Source organism: Ambystoma mexicanum, chromosome 5p, assembly GCF_040938575.1.
Source record: "Ambystoma mexicanum isolate Mex_15411 chromosome 5p, UKY_AmexF1_1, whole genome shotgun sequence".
Taxonomy (NCBI): domain Eukaryota; kingdom Metazoa; phylum Chordata; class Amphibia; order Caudata; family Ambystomatidae; genus Ambystoma; species Ambystoma mexicanum.
The window spans coordinates 88,217,299-88,234,610 of record NC_090930.1 but is presented as its reverse complement, the minus strand read 5'-3'; positions in this window follow the sequence as shown (position 1 = coordinate 88,234,610).

Below are 17,312 nucleotides of genomic sequence, written 5' to 3'. Positions count from 1 at the left end.
AATCCCCTGGTTCAAACCCATCCTGGTGACTGCCTCCCAAAAGGGGGGGGCGGCCCAGAACCGGAACCAGGGGAACCCACAATGGCTCTGATCTACAGTTGCCAACTTTTTCTTTTAGATTCCCAAGGCTCTCCACAGAATTCTGCCCAAATCTCTTTTCTTGCAATGTCCAAAACCAGAAAGTTAGCCCACTAGTTGTCCAAAAATTTGCATTATCTGTGCCCCCTTGAGGAGAAGGAGGGAAGATATTATGCCCCGGTACAAGTACAGGGACAGGGTACAATTTTGGCACTGGTGGACAATGTATCCCAAGCTACCCTTCTGTCCAGAAGGGCTTTTGATTAACTAAATGCAGGAAGGGGGGAGAATTACCGTATTCCTCTCACCTCTCTTCCTGGACAACTGCAGAACTTTGACGGGATGGAAATTCCTGTCGAGGGGACTGCAGATTTGGACATTAAAATTGGGCGACACAAGGTGAAACACCCGGTCATAGTAGTGACTCCAGAGGGCACCCCTTGTTTACTAGGGAAAGGCCTCCTGAGAAGGTTGTCACCCCTAATAGATTGCGTAAACAAGGTCCTCTGGACCCAGACTAGCCGACCAATAAAATTAAAACAGAGTGTCAACCATGTTAGTTTAAACGGCACCTGCCACATGGTTGAACAAAAATCTGACCAAGTAGAATTTCACTTCCAGAACAACCAAATTCCAGACGTGACAGTAATAGCAGTAGGACAACAGACTGGTGGTGGGGGGTCCTCTCTATTTCTGAAAATCAACCTTCTTTCCAGTTTAAGGTGGTATTCCACACTGGAAGGAAACACTCTGAAATTCTTCACCAATCCACAATCAGACTCTCCCACTCCTATAATCCAGAAAGATGTGAAATCAGCTCAGAGCCTGGCTGATATTCAGCAAATTGGAGATCAGTTGTTCATCCCTGTTCAGTTAAATGATGGGAAGGACTCTGTTCTCGCTCGAGTGTGTGTGAACAACGGTAAGAGCTTCATCAGCGAAGCCATGTTCCGCCAACTCCCAAAAGATCCAGCCATTCCCACATTCAAACTGATAGACAAATGGGGAATGGACCTGGAAGCACCTAATTCCAAACATCTCCTGCCAAGCAGGTGTATGCTCAAAATCTCCATTGGCAACAAGAGCATAGTCCATAATTGTTGGGTCGTGCGAGACGTCGCTGCCGCCTTTTACTTAGGCAGTGACATTCTCATTCGCTTTGCCATTAGTTTGGACCTAATAAACTTCAAAGCTTGGTCACAATTAGCGGATAATCCCATGGGCTTTGATGATCCAGAAAAAGCATTTAGGTCAGCTCAATTGCTACCTTATCCATTTGAAATTCAGCTTAAAGAGGAAGTCACCATCCCAGAAAGGACCCGACAATTCTCCCTGGAAGTGAAAGTTAAAAGAGGAAAACAATTGAAAAACTCTGATGCTTACATTCATCTAAATGCTTCTCTCCAACAGCAAGGGTTAGGGGTAAACCCAACACCATTAGTCAACATAGAACATGACACCATTACAATAGAGGTGGATAACAGTGACTTAAAGAGTATTACTCTAGCCGCAGGCACCATTATTGGAATGGCGGTTGATGACCGACATTTCTCCATTGATTTAGGAAATGAACTGTTAGGACCGATCCCCAAGGACTGTTTTGACAGTGACAGTGAGGACAATACAACACCAGACAGGATTTTCACCCAGCATGGGGGAAACTTCCTGGTGTACACTTCTTGCCCTTATGGTAAGGAAGATGTGACTTGTGATTTCAGGAGGGATGAAGTGATTTTCCAGGTCCATGAGGGCTGCCTTTCCCACCTGAAGCCTCCAGTCCAAATCAGCACTCTGACCAGGGACTTCTCCACCCAGCTGGAGGAGGCCGCTGAGATAGCCAAACCAGAAGTCTTTTCAGGCTTCAGGCAGATGGTGGAAGAGAGAGTCAACCTAGCTGATGCATGTGTGTCTCTGGAACAAAAGCAAAAGTTGAAACAAGTTTTCTTGGATTTCCAAGATCTCTTTGCAGTAGACTCATATGACTGTGGTCACACCGACATCCACACAACAAGAATTCCCACGGACCCTGGCATGATTCCAGTGTTTGTGAAGCAATATCGCTTGTCTCTCACATCCATGGAGTCCATTACTGAAATAATTAAGAACCTTGAGTCCCGGGGAATAATCCGTCCAGTCCACAGCACTTTCAATAATCCGGTGCTGGGAATATTGAAGCCAAACGGCCAGTGGAGACTCTGCGCCGACCTTAGGGAGCTCAACAAACGGGTCCATACTTACAGATGGCCTCTTCCCTACATTGACCAAGGGCTGGCCCAGATCCAGGGGTCACAGGTATTCACTGCAATAGACCTGACCAATGGGTACTGGACCGTGGCTGTCAGTAGGGAGGAACAATACAAACTGGCTTTTACCTTTGGGGGCCAGCAGTACACATGGACCCGGACTCCTTTCGGATACCTCAACTCCGGCAATGAATTCAACATTTTCCTACACAAGGCCATGCCCGACCTGGGTGCGAGGGGTAACCTGGCTTATGTAGATGATGTTCTCATCAAAAGTTCATCTGTGGAGGAACACATAGCAGAGATCCGTTATGTTCTGACACAGTTGAGGGCCGCCGGAGCAAAACTTTACTTTCAGAAAGCACAGTGGTGTAGAACCCGTGTTAATTTCTTGGGGCATGAGATTACTCCTCAGGGTCTCTGTCCCCAAGAAAAGAAAGTGGAAGCACTCCAGAAACTGAAGGATCCCACAACTCTGCGGGAACTAAGGAGCCTCCTTTGACTGACTAATTACAGCAGAAAGTTCATTGAAGGCTATGCAGAGATCACTAGACCCCTGATTCATCTCTTGAAGGGGGGGGTCAAGCGGGAATGGGGTCCAGAACAATCCGAGGCAGTAAGACAATTCAAAAGAAGCCTCTCACAAGCGCCTTGCCTAGCTTACCCTGTCAGAAACAAGGAGTTCTTCCTGGAGACAGGGTTCTCTAATACGTGCTTGACGGCAGTATTATACCAAAAGCATGACAAGGTCAATAAAGTAATCTCCTATGCGAGAAAAACTTTATCCTCTGTGGAGGAAAAATTCAACGATTGTGAGAAGGCACTCCTGGCAACGGTGTGGGCATTGAAGAATTACCGCCCATTTATCCAGGGGGAGCACATCATAGTGGAGACTCCACACCAGCCTCTGCAATATCTCCAAAGTGACAGAATCCGGGCCGGAAATGTGAGTAATTCCCGAATTACTTCCTGGATTCTGTCAATGCAAGGCTTTCCTGTAGAGGTCAGATATGGCCAAAACAAGAAGAGTCCCCTCGCGCAAGGTCTGGCTGACTTGCATGATTGTGCCAGAGAAAACTGTCTCGAGGACGAAAGTCTAAAAATCAAGGACAACATGGAGGCATACCTTAATTCCCCACACAAAGTCTTTGAAGAAGACAAGTGTGAGGGAATGCCCACTGTCTATGTGGATGGATACTCTTACCATGTTGACAACAACGGGGAGAAAGAACTGGTAGCCGGCGTAGGGAATGCATGGGTGAAGGAGTTTCCTGAACCCTCCGCTGGGTACAAAATTGGTCCCGAAGTAGTCAGGTGGCAGAGTTGATGGCTGTGCATCAGGCCATCCTCACTGCTGTCCAACATCAACTCCACGAACTGGTCATAATCACAGATTTGGATTATGTATGGAACGGGTTCGTGGAGCACCTGGTTAATTGGATAACAAGAGGCATGCTATGTGCTAATAACAAACCTTTCAAACATGGGAAGTTAATTCAAAACATTGATGACCTGGTCACCTCGAATGGGATGACCATCTACTTGAAAAAGATCAAGGGTCATTCCAAAGTAGAGGGACCAGACAAAACTGGAAATGACTTAGCTGATCAGCTGGCCAAAACCGGGGCCATCCAAGGGGATCTAATAGAAATAGAATCCCTGTTGGGGGAAATCCAGGTCACTGTCATCACTAGGTCCCAGACACATGCTCACAATGATCTTTCAACTGCACAAAGGAGACCCCTGATGCTGATTTGATTACAGCTCAGAAGGGAGATCCAATAATTGGTAAGTTTTACCAACACATTGAGGACCCTGAGAACTTTCCCCTGACGGATACCGATTACATTGGGAAAGAGGACCTAAGAGTGTTGATGAAATGTCCAAAAATGTTCCAAATCCAAGACAGTTTGTTGGTAAGGAAAGCCCAAGTTGGCCATGATCAGTGGGTGGTTCCTACCTCATTCCGAAGCCTGATGTTAAGTCAGGCCCATGATGCGGCCACCGTCAGTCATAGGGGGTTTCACACAACACTTGAGATCTTAAGAGAGATTGCATACTGGCCACACATGGGGCAGGACCTTGACCAATACTTGAAGGGGTGTCTTGTGTGTGCACAGTTTCAGCCATCATCCTTCACAGACCGTGCGCCTCTCCAAAAGAGGAGGATGACACTGCCATGGTCAGATTTGCAAATCAACTTTGTAGGCCCTGTGATTCGCTCGTCTAGAGGAAACAAGTACATTTTGACCGTCACATGCTTGTTTACCAAATGGGTGGAATGTCTCCCAGCCCCAAACTGCAAGGCAGAAACAACAGCTGCTCTGATGATTAACCACATCTTTTCCCGTTTTGGTCTACCTCAAAGGATTGAGTCAGACAGGGGTAGCCACTTCACCAGTGAAGTAATGACAACGATGTGGGAGATACTGGGGGTTAAAAGGAAGCTACACATTGCTTACAGGCCAGCTTCTTCTGGAGCAGTGGAGAGATAGAACCGAACCATTGTGAGCATATTAAAAAAGTTTGTGGCAGATTCTGGGCCAAGTTAGGATATCCAAATACCTCTGGTCCTAATGGCCATCAGATCTACCCCTTCATCTGCAACTAAAATGTCACCATTTGAGTTGATGACCGGACGCAATATGGTGCTTCCCCAGCATTTGCTCTACATTATCCAAGAGCAGACACTGATAAATACCTCCACAACTCATGAGTATGTGGAGAATTTAAGGAAACACCTTCAACATGCTTTTGCCTATGCTCAGCGGAATCTAGAAAGATCAGCTGAAAATATGAAAACGCACTATCATTTGAAAACCACCAGGAAGGAATATGATGTGGGAGACCGGGTCTATCTATACAATTTCCAAAGGAACCAGGCCAAACAGGGAAGATTTTTGCCTACATGGAAGGGACCGTTTGAATTATAGACAAGATCTCCCCTGTAGCGTATAAGATCCGCATTCCCAAAGGTAGTCTGCCAGAAGGGGAAGACAAGTGGGTACATATAAATCAGCTAAAGTGTTGCCATCCCAGGCACACTCTGCAGCAACTGGAGGAGTCCTCTGCAATACCAGAGGGGACCGCTCCAGATTAATTCAGTTCCAACCCTAAAATATCCCACATATAGTCTTTAAAATATTATGACGCTTGTAAGCCACTGTCTCTGAATTATATCTTGTTTTTCAAAATTGGAATGCTATGTCTATTAAAGTATAAAATGTATATGTCGCCCCACTATATCAATAGTGGGGGAGAAATGTCTATGAATAGGTATTGCCGCTTTCCTTTGTCGTGCTAGGGGAAAGAAAATCTGGAGACTGGCCAAGGAGGATGCCCAGGGACCGGGAGCAAAGATCCGAGGGGCCTGGGGTACCGCCCAATATTCCCATCAGGACCGGCGAGGAGGACCGATCGATCCAACTGGGTGGAGGAAAAGATGCTGAACTGTGCCATCTACAGAATTGGAAGAAGATAATGTGGGCATACCAGCGCAAGGGCTCAAAACCTCCTTTGCACCCGACTTCCCCTCGACTTGAATCAATGCGTAGTCGGGCGGGGGGGTTTGTAAAGGGTTTTGACCCATGCTGAATCAATAGACTGGGTAGATGTGGGGATGAGCTGCCACCGCCCATCATTCCATCCCAGAGTCCAGGAGAACTGCGCAGTTGGCACAAGACCACTCCAAAGATACAACCTTCTTGTGGGGGGTTCCACATCAACACTCTACTGTAAGGATGCCATCAAAATAATGTTAAGCAAGGGTCTTATTCTATCAAGCAAAAGACCACTCTATTGAAATGCACTTATTCAAGACAGATCCCAAAAATGGATGCAGTACCGACAAATTCCACAAGGCGGCGCTAGTGGTCTAAACTCTGACAGGAGAACTGGCTGACAAAGGGACCTGAGTCAACTGGACTTCAAAGCTTGTAGGTTAATTGAAAATCTTAGCCACCTGCTGTTCCCAGAGGCCAAGAGGCTGAGAACTCTTAACACCCCAGAGACTCACAACAGGAGGCAGGATATCACATGGCCCTTCTGAGTGAGAGGGAGGGGGTTTCCCCTTCTGCCTGGAGGAGAGAGACAATAGCCCCTTTCAGTTGAATGGGGTATGTTAATTTTGAGTGTTTCCTGTCAACAGCCCTCTGCCAGCAAGGAGAGACAAGTGATCACTGACCCACCGAGACTTCGGGAGGCGGACCCAAACACTTTGGGGAGTTGAATTGCAACAAATATATATTTTATAGAAACATTGATAACTTATTGTAACCAAATGACAGGAATGTACAACCATGAGATTTTTAGTATGAAAAATGCCCTCACGATTTGAGTCCAAACTCCATTTGTACCATGTTCTGGGGCAAAACCCCGCTAATTATGAATATTGTAGACACTGTATTTAAGCTAGCGACCTGGAAATTTACTGGGATATTTGGAGAAGGGGGGTGTACCTTTGTTTAATTTTTGATGAAAAACCAATGTTGCAAAACCCACTAAAATCGAAAATAAGTTGCCATTTTTTAATGCAAGCTCCTAGAAACGCCAGAGTCGGAACAGAAACTACCTGAAGCAATGTGTAATATGTACATGTAATGTCAACCACTTGTGTACCTGGGAAATATGTATTTGGATCAGAAATAGATTTGTGTGCACATTGACCAGGGGAGTGTCATTTCTGTAGGTCATAAAAATGACATCACTCTGACACACTATCCCTTCCCAAATCAGGGGCCAAAGAATCTATTGACCTATCAAATCAAGAGAGGGGCAGGCTTAGTGATGCTACGCACACACCCACTTTCAAAACACATAAAAGGAACATTGAAACCCAGGTAGAAGATTCAATTCTATTTGCTGCGGAGCGTGCTGACCAACGACTTCACATCCAGAGATCCAACACTTAGACTTCCAAGCTAAACAGAGACTACAGAACTTTGAACCAAGAAGGCCCACTGCAAGCAAAAGTATTTTTCAGCAGGCCTCAGCATCCTTAAAATCATTTGTAAACCATTCCACAGCCGGGCGAGCTGTCTGAATTCTTTGCCAAGAACTTTTGCCAGTACCCAGAAAGCAGTGTTACATCCAGAATCCACTTGATCGGACCGGAAAGCAGAGCAGTATCCAGAACCAGAGGCCGCTGTATCCAGAGAGGCTAGACCAGCAGAGCAGAGCTGATCCAGACGCTGTAAGCTGAACCGCCCGAAGTCCAGTCCAATTGAACAGATCCGTGACGAGGCCCATTCATTTCAAAATTAGGAGTGAGTATCCACCAGAACTTTTGCAGAACCCAATCCATTAGTTAAAATAATCTAATGCAAACTATTTTAACCTATGTAGAACTGCCTCCTAGTAATCCTGTCATCTGTCATTCTAAAGCTGCGAGCTGTCATCTGTCATTCTAAAGCTGCAAACTGTCACCTGTCAGTTTGAGTTTTACTTTAAATCCGAAAAACGACCTTTACTAAATCGTCTGTATCTCTGGAACCGTTTGTCCTAGGAACGTGGTTTAACTTTCATTTAAAAGCTAAGATTCTAGGCTTTCCAACGAACCTAAATCCAACTTGCTTATACTTTTGCCGTAATCACGGTTCACGCACTCGCGAATTTTACCGCGATTTGCGAATTGGCCTGATTTCTTCTCCAGTAAAAAGTCAGCAGCTCCTTGCTTTCCTTTGCTAAAATTCGTTTTAACCTGCTAGTTACTCATAGAGCATTGCTAAAGTGAGCCTGAACTAATATAAACTAGATATCACCCATCCTGAACCTCTAGAGGGAATTAATAGCATTGTAGCACATTTCTCACTTCATTATCATCACATTCAAAGCATTTTGGGCCTGTGTGTCAAACTTCTACCTGTTTTCCTCTAAGCTTGCTGGGGGGGAACTGAATTTCGTATTGTATTTGATTGCATTCCTGAGAACTGTGTGCTCCTTCTTCCATTTCTTACATTGCATAGGGGGGGGTGAATTGCCAGAGAAAAAGTGATTATATTATCTTTTGCTAAAATCATATCAAGTTATTTCTGTACTGCCTTTCATTCCTCATTGCCTTTCCCTTGAAACCATAAAAGTATTTTCGCTGCCTTATCCATCCTATACCAACTCCTCATTGATTGTAAAGAGGTGTGCTAGTGTCAGATTACCCATTGTTGATCAACATTATATTCATAAGTGTGATATCAATTATTAATTTATTATAAAAGTGTGATATATATATTGTTTAATTTTTCAAATAAACCTTTTAAATTTGCAAAACAAGCCTACTTCTTGGCTCAGTGGGTTCAAGGGGGATTCTAAGAGAGTAGTGTTATACAAGGGTTCATCATCCAGATTATAACTTGCCATAAAAATATATAAATAAGGGCTTCCCTTGGGCATCCCAGACAAGGCACTGACTTAGTGGGATTGCTTGATTGGAGTCTCTTACAAGAGACACTGGGATCCAGAAGAAATTGAAGGTGATAAACGTCCAAAACAAATTAAAGACCAACCGGAATAGGGACAAAGCAATATCTGTAGGGAGAAATGTAACTGAGGGGAGGGGGCAGGGGTTTACCTATATGACCAGGGCCACTTTACCTTACAGGACCCTGAAGGGGGTACTTCGGTGCTCAAGAAGCACAAGTTGGGAGAAGCAGCAGTGCAAAGGTTTGAGGTGGGACTTCTCTGATGAAGATTGATTAGAGGAAGTACAGGAGGGGACAGTGGAGGACATCTGGTGGCGCACTACTTTCCCACAAACACTGCCCTATGGGAAAGTTGACCTGTGACGGGGACGCTGGCTAGCGTTCACAATCCGATGACAGAGGGGGACATTACTGGGTGGCAGTTGATATATTAGCAGCCTGTAAATCAGCGTGGTGGTGCCGGCAGGCTACCGCTCAAGCCAGACAAGGATCTTACCTAACCGCCGTTTAGGCATCCGCAGCTGCAGGCAGAGGCCCACTCTTGTGTGAGTCAGACATCCTCCCTGGCCCTACTCTAGGCCCTAGGCCCTGGACCTAGTCTATGCCTCCTGCTGATGCCACTGCAGCTCCTGCAGCAGCTGTGGCCGCCTCCTCTTGGACAAGCAGACACTCCTCCCGCACCCGAGCCTAGGCTTCTGCAGATGGATCTGCAGGCATTGCAGTAGAGGCCTGCCCTCCCAAAGGTCCAGCATCTTCCATAGCCTCTTTGGCCTGATACCCAGAAGTGTTGTATAATGGCACAATCCCATAGGATAACGTTCTGTGAATCAGGCCCTATGTTGGTAATGGCATAAACACAGTCATTGCCCGTGGGAAAATATTGTAAAATGACATATACAAGTACCTGTACAAAGTTCTGGCCTAGCGATCTTTGTTGCCTTGTTGACTCATGAACATTGCTGGCATTTCAACTGCCAAAGGCACACAAGGCCATTTTTCGTAAGGCCTCATGCACCAGGTATGTGGCAGTACATGCCATTGGTGACGTCATATGTTCAGAGCTGTTGACATTTGTGTAGGTGGTTACTGAACTCAGCACTTGTGCTAAGTTGTGCCACAGGCAAAAGGTATTGACCACTGCCACGCTTATCAAATCACATGATTTATTTGTGTCATGCATGAATGTGGTGAACTCAACTTGAAACCCACTCTCAACTCCTGCAATTTCTTCTGACATCGATGACACACCACTCAGTTATTAAGCACTCCTTGAAGGGTTTGGAGATCAGTTGAGTGACTCCCCTTTCTTAGGTCCTGTGAGCGCTACTGGATCTGGGCCACCCTATTTTGGGCTGTTGCTACTGCAATGACGTTCTGCAGGTCAGCCTTTCAGGGTGGTTGTGGTGAAGGACCTTCTGATACTCTAGAACTACGAGATACACCACCTCCTTCTCAACTCCCTCCGTGAGGATCTTCATCTCATCATAGAGAACATAGGGACCTTCTCTGTGACCTTGTACTGGTGAGTTCTCAGTGGTGTATTTGGGCAAAGAAATAGGCAAGCCATTAATGCAGAGAAATGGCCACAGGATTCAGGGGAAGGGGATCTGATCGCAGATGCAGGGAATTGTCCAATGGATTGGAGTATCTGTGGCAGAAATTAAGTTTGAGGAGGAGGAGACTCTGGACAAGCCAGGGGGATTAGCATTGGAAAAATGTTGATGGCAGGAGAAGAAGGATGGAGTGGAGGGAACAGTTATAACAGAGTGGGTAGGGTGGTGAAAGAATGGGGCACATCAGTCCGAGAGGTGTAAGGACGAGTGATCAAACGCTTCTCCAAGCAGAGAGCTTGGGGCAGATCTCTCTCTTCAGCTGGCTCCCTCCTGCGGACCCGTCTCCATCTCTCTCTCTGTCTTGAACCAGACTACCTCAAGTTCCGCAAACAACTCAAGACCTTTCTCTTCTCCTCCTCCTTCCCTCTCCCCCTCCTGAGCAAACTATCCCCTCAGTTGTTCAGATTGGCGGCCTTGTCCCTCAAGAGCCCGATAGGGTCCTGGCCTTCTGTCGAATCACCCCCAGAAACCCCTCTGAACAGCCCTCTGGGCCCACTGCTGCTTGTCGAGTGGTGTGTCCCTGCCTTACACTTAGCTGTTGGGTGGTAGACCTCCCTCTTTGCCTGGGAAGTCTCTGCCCATGCACTTACATGTTGCCTCCCCAACGGCATCTCTGGCACTTCCACCCCTAAGGAACCCTAATAGCACTTATCCCACCCCACGCCCCCTTATTTCTTTTTCTTTCACTGCACTTGCATGCTCCGAATGTCACAAGTTCTAGTAGGACAGCTGTCTGTTTCTATTTATTCATTGTCAGTTTCATTGTTTATTTGCTCCCTTATTCCTTCCCTGTGCCTTGTGGTGCTTTGAAACACTGTCTTATTGTATAAGCGCCTTGTAAATATCCAATAAATGAAATAAATAAATAAATAAATAAGAGTGAGGTGTGAGTTTCTGCAGTCAATTAATTGTTAATAGCACTCATGGGACTTTACAGCCCTCGGGTAGAAGGAAGCAACACTCTGGGGGCATTGCAGAAGTCGGGGGGATTGATGCTGTGAATAAGGGTGTAGCAGAGGTCAGGGGGCATTGCAGAAGTCGGAGGGATTGATGCTGTGAATAAGGGTGTAGCAGAGGTCAGGGGGCATTGCAGAAGTCGGAGGGATTGATGCTGTGAATAAGGGTGTAGCAGCGGTCAAGGGGCATTGCAGAAGTCGGAGGGATTGATGCTGTGAATGAGGGTGTAGCAGCGGTCAGGGAGCATTGCAGAAGTCGGAGGGATTGATGCTGTGAATAAGGGTGTAGCAGCGGTCAGGGAGCATTGCAGAAGTCGGAGGGATTACTGCTGTGAATAAGGGTGTAGCAGAGGTCAGAGGGCATTGCAGAAGTCGGAGGGATTGATGCTGTGAATAAGGTTGTAGCAGCGGTCAAGGGGCATTGCAGAAGTCGGAGGGATTGATGCTGTGAATGAGGGTGTAGCAGCGGTCAGGGAGCATTGCAGAAGTCGGAGGGATTGATGCTGTGAATGAGGGTGTAGCAGCAGTCAGGGAGCATTGCAGAAGTCGAAGGGATTACTGCTGTGAATAAGGGTGTAGCAGAGGTCAGGGGGCATTGCAGAAGTCGGAGGGATTGATGCTGTGAATGAGGGTGTAGCAGCGGTCAGGGAGCATTCCAGAAGTCGGAGGGATAGCAGCGGTCAGGGAGCATATTTGATGCTGTGAATAAGGGTGTAGCAGCGGTCAGGGAGCATAGAAGAAGCCAGGCCGTAGGTATTGATGCAGTGACGAAGTGTGCAGCAGCAGTCAGGGGGAATTTCAGAAATGGAGGGATTGATGCTGCCAAGAAGGGTGTTGCAGCAGTCGCAGGGTTGCAGCAGTCAGAAAGGGCTGCAGCTGTCAAGGTATTGGAATAAACCATGGTGGTTGCAACAGTCAGGAAGGCACAGAGGGAAGGATGGGGGGCAGAAGTAGTCAGAGTTGTACAGGGGCAGACACAGACAATGTATGTGAGTTGTGAAAAGTAACCAAACTTATTTTTGTTATGCAAGAAATTGCTGCCAACCCTGAGATGGAAATATGCAGCCCTTACCATTACAGAAACCTAAGCGCACGTGGCAAGGCACTGATGAAACAGGTCTTTCCTATTTAGCATGATTAGGCCGGACTTCATTAATGATTGGCATCTACCACTCATCCAGAGGCAATTTGACTTGCCTTTCAGAACCCAAAATCAATATGTCCATCTTAAACGATTCAACTTCAGCAAGTTGGCTTCCATTCATGTGGCAACTTTGCTTACATAGTTTGTGAGGGCTTTGAGTGCCATGCCTGGGCTGCCTTGGCAGGACATATGTATCTGTATGGCATCTGCATACTGATGACAAAGCAGGACATACCTACACAGGATTTCTCCCAGCTGCTTCATAAAAACACTGAACATGGGGAGTAGCCTGACCACTGAGAGAACCTACTGTGTAAGGGAATCGGCCCAATAGTGGGACATTAGCAACCTTCCTCACAAGCTATCAGAGCGTGGTCACGCGCATTGCTTTCTGTGGTTGCGGCCTGCACCACAAACACACAGAGAGATGTACAAGAAAGAGTTTTCCAATCCTGGCCAAGCCTGACATACAGGCCAAGAACCTTGTGTGGTGCATGGGCTCAAAGGCCAATGAAAGACCCTGAATGACGAAGACCGAACTACAGTCCCTATAATTGGCCAAAAGCAGGCAATCCGCTATGCAAACCGGGGTGAACTCTGTGTAAGCTCGAAAGCTAGACTGAAAGACATTGAAGAAGTCATCTCCCCCCAAGCATTTTTCCAAAAGCAAACTTCTCCTAAATGGTCACCAATAAGAAGATTGGACATCGGGTGATAATTGGCAAGAATATCAACCTCACTGCCTGACCTTTGAGGAGTGGGTGAGAGAAGGACGTTTTCAGTGTTTCCAGAACTACCCCAACAAATGTGAACTGGTCTTGAGCAGAAGCATCCAGGGAACCTCCATCCCCAGGATTTTCTAGGAAGGTCAAATCTACTGGGTACCAAATATAGTTCACTCTTCAATGACTGGACAAAACTCACTGCAATGTTCTTCTTGGATGGTGCACCTTCAGGGTAAACCAGGACAGATTACATAAAATATCGATCAGGAGGACAGTTTAGTGAGAAATCAATCCTGAGAGCAATGTAAGATCCTTTTGCTCTGATGATTGCACCCATTAGCAAATCCCCAGGACAGCCTAAAAAGCATCCGCCGGCTCTTGATTCAGGCACATGCTGTTTTTCATATATCTCTCTGAAGGAGCCTCATTTCATGGACATAAAACGAGGAACTCAGACCCCTGCATGCTGCATTTTGTGAAGGAAAGCAGTCTTGAGAACCTATGCCCAGAGAACGAACAAACACTTTTTGAGGTACAAGTCAAGGTCATCACACATAGTCAGAGGTGTTGGAGGGTACACCTATGATGAATCAACTTCCAGGGCACCAGTGGCCCAAGAACGAGGGATGCAAACAGATTGGAAACACAAGTCATTTATAAACCTCCTTGTCCAATTTTGGTAACGTGGTCGGAACGGCAGGCTTATCACTACAAAATGTGGATCGTTGGTTACTTGCAACACAACGAAAATACAATTATTACACAATGATAAAAGGGACTGTCCAGTCAATAAAATATCAAATTTATTATTATTACAACAGACAGTTCTAGCACACTACAACATACAACCCATCCTGTACATGAAAACAGAGGACAGACAGTTTCACGAAGGTAAGGGATGCACTCTGGATACTGACAGGAGGGTAGTTGGTAAAGCAATCAGTCTTAACAGTTCAATGTTATTAGGTTTCAGCACCAGGGGAGCAAGGGATCCTAAATGTCACCAGGGGCTTTTGGAGAAGGACCAGGGGGACAGAACCACAATGTACCGGGTGCTTAAGATGATCTTGATGCTCAACAGTGTCGAGTTGGTTGCAGGATGCTTTACAGCTCCTGCAAGAGAGTTCAAGATGGGAGACAGGTGTGGGTATCAGGCAGCAGGCACTTCGTCAAGTGATGCTGGATGGACAGCTGCAGGCTGGCCTACACAGCAGCTCAGGGACAAGAATCATTGTATCTGTGCTAGTTGGTGGATAATGCTCGTCGAGGCGTCTCAAACAGCTTTAGTAGCTGTAGTGTGACAACAGTCAGTGGTGCAGCTGGTCTCAGTTCAAGTGATCGACTGTCTCGAAAATGTCCTTAAAAGGACGTTGGTTGATGCTTGTTGTGGCACTTCTAGCTTCTTTGCAGGGCTCATGTTGTCCTTTAAGGTGGATGGCCCAAAGCTGAGGAGAGTGTTTGCAGGCAACGGCCTTGTCCTTTGGTCAGAGACTCTCTGGCACTTCCCACCTAGGAAGCTTGCTGGCAGACCTAGCAGGGTATGCTGTGTGCTGGCTGGGTTCCGGTTCTGGAGCTGCTGGACGGGTCCTCTGAGTCCGGTATCTCCCTCTGTTTCCTGGGAGATGTTTATGGGAGGGATCTTGCTTCCCTTTTGTAAATCCTGGCCTTCATTCACTGGCAGAAGTTCTAAGGCCGACTGTTCCTTCAGCCAGGGTTCAAATGAGTCCTTCTTACTCCCTTTGAAGTCGTCAGATGATCTGCCAAAAGAGGGTCTCAACCCTCATTTAAAGCCAAATTGGCAGCAGTGATTGGTGCAGGGTAAGCCTACCTTAATGTACCAATCCTAGGCCCCCACCAACAATTTGCTGTTATGTGTGAGGTCATAACCAGAGTGCTTTGCAGCAGGAAAGGTAAGGGGTGACAACATGTACTACTAAGTCCCACCCAACTTCCTGTCTGTTGTGGAACAAAGTGTCTCTCTGGCTAATTGAGCTCTTTGTGGCTCCTGATCAAAGCACAGGTCTTCCTTGAGGTTTGTGTCGAGAACAGACTTTTAATCTCCATTAAATCACATGCTTTTTCCCTATGAAAGAGGGTCCCATTGAAGGGGGTTGGCTACTGTAAACAGTTGTCCCAGACATAGCATTCACTGCCCTTCATACAGAGGGGTGGGAGCTAGCTTCATGCTGACACATTGCATTTCAAAGAGGTGTTGGGGTTTCCTGGCCTTTGTTAGTTCTGTGACTTGGTCTCTTTGCAGGCCTGCTTCAAATAACTCTCATCAATATGCGCTGCCACCACACGGAACAACAATGGGCAGGCGGATCCATGGAGCCTTTGATATTTAATTAGGCTGACCATGGCAGGAGGAAGGTGTTGCCTTCCCCCTTCCTGAGATGCTTTCATGTACTCCTGACTGTCAAATTCTAGCTAACTGTGACAGGGAGGACTGCGCCTGTAGTCTGTGTTGCCCCAGAGTACACTTGACTATGTTTTTGTTGTGTAGCATAGGAAAATGTGTGCCGATTAGCCCCACATATTTTCTGAGGTTGATCTCGCATCATTCAATTTCTTGCAAAATTTCAAAAAAGCCCAGGCAAATGCCTCACAACACCAAACCGATTAGGGTTGAGTTATCTCTTTGGCTGAAAGAGAGTCTCGTCATTCCCATCACCTTATGTTATGATTAATGCACAGAGGGGAGAGAGTCTAACCTCTCCCAAAACCCCACCAACAAATATACATTTCAGCCCATGACTGTGCCAGAGCATTGCCCATGAACTGTTGATAGTCAAGGGCCCAGAGGTGTCCACAATTGATGCTCCACCTATTTTTTGAAGTCTCGTAGGACAGCCAAGCGAGTGAGCTACCCAGCGGTGGTCACCACCAGCAAATAAAATCCCCCCATATATTGTTCTCTACGCACTTGTGATGCTGGGAGGATAGCCCAGCGGCTACGTGCTTGTCGGGGAAGCAAGGCAACACTGAGCAGTGTGGGTTCAATTCCTGGTTCATGCCTCGAGGCCGTACTCCTGCATGAAGCGCGATACAAAAGCCTAATTTATTTTCTTTCATTTACCATCGCAGTTCAGAGGAAAGACCTACCCCAGGCCTCCCATCCCTCCTTTTCCAGTTTCAGCCCTATAGACATACAGCTCCTGTGAATTCAAGAGGGTCATATATCATATGATGACAATTCTCTAAATGTCATGGGGTAGGTGGTCAAGCCCCCAAGGGATGTCACTTTCTCTTCCCATACGTTCTCTTCCCATTTGATTTGGCTGAAAAAACTTCTGTGTGTCTAGGGAAGTTGAATAGTTGGTCCTATGATGCTTGTGGCAATGCCAAATTTGTTTGAGGTGCGCTGAGACAGTAACTGAGGCAGCTTTCGGTGCGGCGAGTGGGGCTTAATGGGGTTCCAGTGGAAGGCTAGTGGATGCAATGGGCACCACGGGGGACTTAGGGGCTGCTTCTGCCCCACGTGTGGCACCCACCCTCCCCGGCTCTGCCACTGAGCTGAGATGCCACTTTCAAATAATAATCCGAGTTGCACATCCTCCAAGTGATGGGTTTTTCTGATTGCATTAGCCATTATGGTCTGCGTGCCCATATGCACTTACGGACAGGATGTAAAGAGTGCAGTGTGACTGTTTATGAGAAAATGGCGGGATCTCGGGAGAAACCAATTCCCCGCCATTGTAGCTGTCAAGCGAAAGGATCTATGGAAGCAGAAAAAAGGACAACAGCCCATTTACGTTATTTATTTAGAAGTATGCGGAGTCCCCTAATGCTCGCCAGGGAGCGCCCCAGGCATTTTCCCCGCCAATCCCCGCCCTAGGAGGACAATAACAGACTAAGAGCAATTTTGAATTCATTTTACAAAAGGAAGGACGGTGCAATATTTAACACAGCAAATTAATTTCCCAGAATGTAGTGTTTTTGAATGACCTTTCCTGCTACCTACCGGCAGCATACCAGCTGCAACAGGCTCTTGGGGCTCCAATGCGCTCCTAATCATTATGCCCAACATCTCCCACCCCAACATTGCAGCCGATATAGCATCCGGCCTCCCACCTTGTGTGGAGATAGAGGATTGATAGCATAGGGCTACACTCTAGCTTTTTTGGGCAGCACAGGCTA